This window comes from Callospermophilus lateralis, chromosome 14 (genome assembly GCF_048772815.1).
Source record: "Callospermophilus lateralis isolate mCalLat2 chromosome 14, mCalLat2.hap1, whole genome shotgun sequence".
Taxonomy (NCBI): domain Eukaryota; kingdom Metazoa; phylum Chordata; class Mammalia; order Rodentia; family Sciuridae; genus Callospermophilus; species Callospermophilus lateralis.
Genome location: NC_135318.1, coordinates 74,458,096 through 74,465,990, shown reverse-complemented (window position 1 = coordinate 74,465,990; position 7,895 = coordinate 74,458,096). Strand labels below are relative to the sequence as shown.

Sequence of the window (7,895 nt, the reverse complement as noted above, 5' to 3'; positions counted from 1 at the left end):
TATACTTTATCATTCTTTAATCTTCTACTGAAATTTCTATTTCTGCTCGTTTTAAAAACCTAAGGTCCCTTTTATTCTCTGAATGTTTCTTTTAAGAATTTCTTAAAAATTTTTTGGCAACTTACAAATTTATTATGCAAAATCAATACTATAGCTCTAAACATATATTTTGAAAATACACAAAAGATTAATTGTGTGGAGTGAACAAAGACTATCTTATTTAATACATCTAAATTTTGCCATCTCCATCACTTTGGCACATTATATATTCTCTTTCATTTTACTTGATTTCTTCGTCTATGCAGTGAGGAAATAATAGCAAACATACCAGGCAGTGCTGTAATGATAAACATGGGAAAATGAGTGTAAAGCCCTGTGGAGGGAACCTGGGTCGTGAAAGTGCCACATGGGAACAACACTACATTTATGTGGCTCCACTCACATCCTAACACTGTAGGAAAATGGAAGAAGAACCGTTCTTCCTCATTGGAATCACATTCCAAATATTCCACATGACATTTGGAAAGTAAATTTTATTTAATTTATAGTTTTTCTTAGATTATGTCTGTTATTTAATTTAGTCATAAAAATTTTGAAAAAGTTGGAGGTGGAAGATAAAACTTTTCTTCTGAAACCTTTGAGTTAATGTCATACCCCATAATAACAGATAGGTTTATTTATTAATCTTGTCCTTTTTTGTTTTTTCATGAGAAAAAAATCTGTCTCAATTATTACTTCTATCACTTTATTAAGATTCATTTTTCTTTCCTGAGGACATTAAAAAAGTTGTGTTTTTTTATTTTTTAAAACTAAAACTCCAGTGACTTTGAAGTTTATTCTCTCTTCTCAGAGAAATCCCCATATTTTAATATTTTTATTTTTGATTCATAATTTTAAAATCTTCTCTTATGAAGGATTATTTTAAATTATTTTTTGGGGATGGTGAACAACACTTGAGCCCCTTTTTATTTTTTATTTAGAGACAGGATGTCACTAAGTTGCTAATGACCACACTAAATTGTGAAGGCTGGTCTTGAACTTGTGGTCTTTCTGCCTCAGCATTGCAAATTGCTGGTATTACAGACATGTGTGACAGCATCCTGTTTGTTTAATCTGTTTTACACCAGACATGGTGGTGAACACCTGTAATTCCAGTGACTTGGGTGTCTGAGGTAGGAGGACTGCATGTTCAAGGTCAGCTTTGGCAACTTAGTGAGATCTGTTCCTCCCCCCCCCCAAAAAAAAATAATATAAAAAGGCTGGGTAGGTGCTCAGTGTGAGAAAGCTTGCATAGCATGTGTGAGATCCTATATTTAGTGTTCAGTACTTAAGAAAACACTTTTCTGAATGGTAAATATTTTTTAATCAAATTTGTTGTTCTTCCAAAGAGTAACAGTAAAATTATTTAAAAAATATCTTTACATAGTGGAGTACAATATGCTGGATGATAATTCTTTTTTTTCCACCTCATATGTGAAATTTAACTTTTCTCTAAAGTGTTTACAGCATTTTGATCTTTTCTTTTTTTTAATGCATTCTTTACTATTTATCCCAGATTTATTATAAAACAGTCATCTCTTAGTGTTAGTAACCTGTAAATAAAAAAAAAAAATCTGTAGATTCTCGAGTCCTTTATATGAAATGGTGAAATATTTACACATAATCTACACACTTCAAATATCTCTGGGTTACTTATGCAATCTAATAACTGAATGTAAAAGTTATGTTATACTGTATTGTTCAGGAAATTAAAAGTCTGAACAAAACATGTTCAACATATTGTGTGTGTGTGTGTGTGTGTGTGTGTGTGTGTGTGTGTGTGTGTATATATATATATATATATATATATATATATATATATATATATATATATACTGAATTCATAAATGCAGAACCCACAGGTATAGAGGGCCTACTGTAACTACTACTGTATTAAAATTTGCACCTTGAGTGTATTTAGAAGTTTTATTTTAAAATGATATAAATGCTGTCCCTTTATAGCTTGAACTCTTGAACTTAATTTTAAATAACTAAGACAGCAGTGAGAACTGCAAAACAGTGGCTATAGGGGCACTGAGAAGTTTCCCTGAAATATCCAACACCAAGAGTCAGAACCCAAGTATTTGACCAATAATTTTTTAAGACATAGTTTTATGAGGCTGATTGTCTTTCATTTGATGCATCTTAAGTTATGAAATTTTTTCTAGTTAATAATTGTGAATTACCTCTGAAGTCTATCAACATTACAATATTTTCCTATTTTCCTCTTAAATTCATCAGTGTTAGTAAGAACTGGAAGATCAACTACTCAGCATTGCTAGAATAAAGATTTCTGTTAAGATATGATTATGCATATTTTAGATTAAAATAAGTCTTCTCAGGCTGTGGCTGTGGCTCAGTGGTAGCACACTTGCCTGGCAAGTGTGAGGCAGGGAGTTCAATTCTTAGCACCACATATAAATAAATAAAAATAAAGATCTATTTAAAAAAAGCAAGTAAGTGTTTTAAAAAAAATAAAATAAAATAAGTCTTCTCTTTTGTTTTAAAAAATGAAGAGGAACATGTAACTTTAACTGTGCTCCAATTATTCTGCCAGAAATCAGGATTATAATTGTTAGAGTACCCAAGAAATAAGGTTGTGATGAAAATCACATGTTGATTGTAATAAGATTATTTTTTAAAAATAATTTTTCTAGTTTTTTAATCCTCAAAATTAAAACAGAAACAAAACCAAACAAACAAAAAACATTTTTTTTTAATTTCTTACCCTTACAGAAAACCTAGATTGGTTTTATTTTTTGAATTGATGTGGTTTATGTGTGCAATGGTTAAGGTGAATTGTCACCTTGGTTGGATTAAGAAATAAAGAAGATTTAGAGATTTCTGGGTGGGTCAAGAGGGTGTGTCTAGGAATGATTAGCATATGGAATAGCCAACTGAAATGAAAACTCTCCCTAACTGGGGGCAATACAGTCCAATAGGGTGATGGATTGGATGGAATAAAAATAGGAAGAAGAAAGAAGCAACAGCAGATGCCATCTTGATTCTTTTTGAACTGTTTCTTGATTGCTGTTTTGAGCATCTGAAATTGTCTGATTCTGGCTTCTTCACTCTTCCAAAGAAGACTATGCCAGTGATTCTCTAGGGAGTTTCCAGAAACTTGCAGTCTTTGACTTGGAATTGATCCCTCTTGTTTTGAAGCTTAAGCCTCTTGAACTGTACAGCTACTTGTTCTTCCAACTCTCCAGCCTGCAGGCATCCTTTGTGGAACACCCAACTTCTGGTCGACCTAAAAAAATACCGTTTTATAATTATACTTCCTATTGGTTTCAAATATATATATATTTGATTTTGTGAGTTTTACTTTTAAAGAGCTGGTCTCTTTCTAGTGAACTTCTCATACTTCATTGGCCCAAGTAGACTTTCCTCAATAAACCTGCTTTCATTTTCCTTTTATTGAAAAGATGAATGGAAACAATTATAATTGTTTGTAGGGCCCTTATGACCCAAGTCCTACACCCACATCCAGATGATTAATATTCAAATTTCTATTCTGGTGGGAGCAGAAACTCAGTATGGCAGGAATATGAGTTATCTAGTCAAAATTATGCCTGACATAAAGCTGAAGTCTCTCCTTGTGCATCAGTTCTTTTGTGTTATAAAATAGAGTTTGTACTACTTTAATGACCATTTTTTAAGAAAATTAAAATGTAGTTATTACTCCCCAGGTATGGGTCTGAAGAACCATTTTGCCTAATCAGACTCAGACTCAGAAATAACATGTTGCTTCTTCTTCTTCTTCTTCTTCTTCTTCTTCTTCTTCTTCTTCTTCTTCTTCTTCTTCTTCTTCTTCTTCTTGTTCTTCTTCTTCTTCTTCTTCTTCTTCTTCTTCTTCTTCTTCTTCTTCTTCTTCTTCTTCTTCTTTTTCTTTTTCTTCTTCTTCTTCTTCTTGTTCTTCTTCTTCTTCTTCTTCTTCTTCTTCTTCTTCTTCTTCTTCTTCTTCTTCTTCTTTTTCTTCTTCTTCTTCAAAAATATGGATTCCAGAATCAAGCAAGCCTTCCAGAAGGAAATCATCTGCCCTATCTGCATGAAGTACTTTATAGATCCAGTCACCTTAGCCTGTGGGCACAGCTTTTGTAGGCCCTGTATCTACCTTGGCTGGCATGATCTCTCAGTTCTTGTTACCTTCTCTATATGCAAGCAGATGGTACAGAATAGAGACTTTAAAACAAATGTTTGTGTGAAGAAACTGGCAGCCCTGACCAGGAAAAAAAAAAACCAGTCTTTGGCAATTTCTGAGCTTGGAGTAACACATGCGTGAGACTCATAAGGAGATGAAGAAGATTTTCTGTAAAGAAGACAAGAACTTTCTCTGTTTGCTCTGCTCTAAATCCCAGGAGCATGAAGCTCACACACATGGCCAATCGAAAGTGCTGCTGAGGAGCACAGGGAAAGTGATTCCTCTGAAGATCCATTCTTAAAAAATCAAAGAAATCAACATGGGTCTGTTTTCTTGGGGGAACAGATGACTCTATGTTTCCCATTCAGAATGCCTTCTGGGTTCCAAGTCTCAGGCTTCCCATATTTGACAAACATCTGAAAGGAACAAAGAAAACATAATGACCCTATTATTTTCAATGAGGTTAATTTATCTCTCATTTCTGATTTCTTCCCTATGTGAAGGTCTGAATGTTACACTATTTTTTTGCTGCTTCTCTAACTTATGGTTCTTGTACAGAAGAATCTGCTGAAGAAAATGCAATGCTTATGGAAAAAATATTGTGAAAGTCACAGAAACCTGGCCATGGAGATATTGACTATGGACTCATGGGAGGTTAGTGCTATACTTCTGCCTTCAACATAAACTTAGGGGTCATATATGCAATATTTAAAGTAGGAAATAGATCTGAAACTCTAGTATTCTCTAGGATTGAACAAGAAAGGGGAGGAGTCAATAATAAAAGTATTTCCTCAGTTTCTAGTTATACCAGTTTGGCCCTTAGATAGGGTTTCTATTTGAGACACAGATATTATCAAAATCACTCTGCTTTACTACATGTAAAGGTACACTTAGTACTTACACAACAGGTATAAAAAACTAGGCCATTTCAAAATGTCATATGTGCTGGGATGATGTAAATGGCAGGCAAAAGTGGCATTTGGTAGTTACTGAAAATTCAAATGTAGCTTCCAAAGCAGATTAAGCTGACTGCTAGTGAAAAAATAAGTGGTCATAAATGGGTGCAAAATTTCAGAGAGAGGGATAAATGGTTCAAATATAAGAACAGTCTGAAATTACTCCAAAGAATTAATATTTAACAGCATTATATAAAGTATGGAGGGGAAATATGATTAGTGAAGCAGCTTTGTGTTTGAGTAGAAGATTACAAATTTGAGAATAATTTTTAAATAACTAATTTTCTTTGTGGATGTTTATCCGAGTGTCTTATAATTTAAATTAAAATTAATTTAAAATTGTTTCATGATAACTCTATTACAAATAATAAGCTAAATAACATGCAGAAAACAAGGCTGAAAAAATCTCTTATTGGAAAGGTTAAGATACAAATCAGAAAGGAAAATGACCATCATGTAAATAAGTAAAATTCTTGATATATTAGAGCACAATAACATTTTTTAGACTAATTAAGCAGGAAAGGTGAAAATGAGTAAAAGAGCACAGACTGCAAATTAGGTTTAAATTTTAAATAGTTGGTGGCAAAATTTTTAACTCAAAAAATACTTTAAGATTAAATTCTGAAGAGGAACATAGCCATAGAATGTCAACCCAGAGAGAAGCACATGATAAATAATTGCACTGGTATATTGGGAGGGAGGTTACTGAAGTTATGGTGAAGTTGATGTCATAGATTGGAATGACTTTTGAAGAGAATTTAAGAAGATGGTCTCAGAGAGATAATAAGATCAGGTGCTAAATGACACTTCAGTATTTCAGTTAGCTGGGTGAAGTGCTTGGAGATGACTATTGTACTCTGAAGTTACAGTATGTAGGTTTAAGTAAATTGGCTTAAACTCAAGAAGAGTGACTGGATTTCAATCTATTCATTGTAGTCTAAAGTCCTTAAGTATGAAATGGGTTATGTTTCCTCACATATGGGTTGGAAAGGATAAAACAATTTTTTTGTGTGTGTGTGTGGATTGTTTTAGAAAACTCTTTATCATGAATTAAGTGAATGTAACCTGTTGATTAAAACTGTTGATGCAGAGAAAAGGACATGGTAGTGCAGTCTTGTAATCTCAGCTGATTGGGAGGCTAAGGCAGAAAGATTACAAGTTTGAGTCTAGCCTTAGCAAATTAATTAGAAAGAAAGAAACAAGCCATGAATATTTGTAAAAAAGGAAAGGAATAAAAATTTGTGGATTCTGAAAGTTTGACAAGATGAAGACTTAAATATGATTGTTAATAATACAAATAAGAATCTGGGAGTTTATTTTATTTTTTGTTTGTCCTTTTAAAATACACATGACAGTAGAATGTACTTTGATCTATTATTCATACTTAGATTATAACTTATTCTGATTAGAATCCCATTCTTGTGATAGTACATGATGTGGAATTTCAATGGTGGTATATTGATATATAAACATAGGAAAGTGAAGTCCTAGAATTAGGAAGTTTCAACAGGTTTTAGAGGGATAGGTTTATATTTTGATGAATTTAATTTTACTGCAGAACTACATAAATTTAAGAAGAGAAGCAATCAGAGTTGAATATGGGAAGATGCCTCCATTTTACTATGAGGAAGAATGGCATCATTCAGACAGGATGCAGAAAGAGAGGAAAGACATTTTTGAGCAGCTCAAAGAGAGTAAAACCAGAATGATTCATATGACAGAGATCTCAAGACGACCTGAAGGAAATATGCCACAGACAAGATGTGGAGTCACTCCAGGTAACTACTGATACATGGGGATATAAGACAGGCATGTATAGCTATTTCATTTCACAACTGAAATCCACTTCCCTTGTTGCTTCAAGTTTGGTTGTACAAACATATTTCTCCACAACTGTGATTACTTTGCTACGAGGTCACTTCTTCCAAGAAATTCTAAAAACAAGGATCCCTCCTATGTTATCTGTAAGTAACAAAAATGTATGGAATGATTAATGGATAGTCCCCTTCTGAAAATCAACAACATATTTGGGACTTTTAGAAATTCACCAAGTAGTAAGCTGCACATGGGTATTCTTGTTAATTCACAGACATAACAAGACGGGGTGATTCAGGAATATTGACCTTATTGTTACTGCTTTGTGTCTGCTTACCTGAGACACAGGGTCTTTAGACAATTGCTGGGATTTATATATGGTTGCAGCAGAACCCAGACTCCACAGCATCATCCCCTCCCACACACACAGAATATTGCAGAACCACACTTTACCAGGATTCTATAGTGGACTGTGTTCTATTGAGTAGAAAAGAAGTTGGAAATGCACCCTAGGATGGAAGACAGAACTTCTTGGGAACTAGTAGCTTCTGGAGCTGATTCAAAAATCTCACACTGTACTTAATGGTAGAGGGATCTTGTAAAAATCACTCAGAATTTTTATTTTTCTTTTCCCAGGTCATTGGAGACACAATGTACAGGTGAATGTTTACATGCCTCCCAACAGATCCTTTTGCAGTTTTTACAGTACTTGTCAGGACTATTACAGTGCATGATTCATTGGAATACTCAGTCCCTCTTGTAATTGATCTGCTTTTTCTTCCCCCACCTAATTTGACATCTCTCTTAGTTCTCATTCTCAGTAATTTTAGGAGTAGCTTCAATAAAAATGTTGCAAAAGAGAAATTATTTCAAAATCCTTCCATTCCTGGTTTTCTTTCCAGTTCTGGAAAGCCTATGCAGATGAAGGAGAAATACTAAGTGTA

The 7,895-nt window shown here is 33.6% G+C and overlaps 1 pseudogene; it reads left to right on the top strand.

Moving 5' to 3' along the window:
• The first annotated feature begins 4,033 nt into the window (after positions 1 to 4,033).
• Positions 4,034 to 6,925, top strand: LOC143637859 (tripartite motif-containing protein 51G pseudogene; annotated as a pseudogene).
• Positions 6,926 to 7,895: the final 970 nt, after the last annotated feature.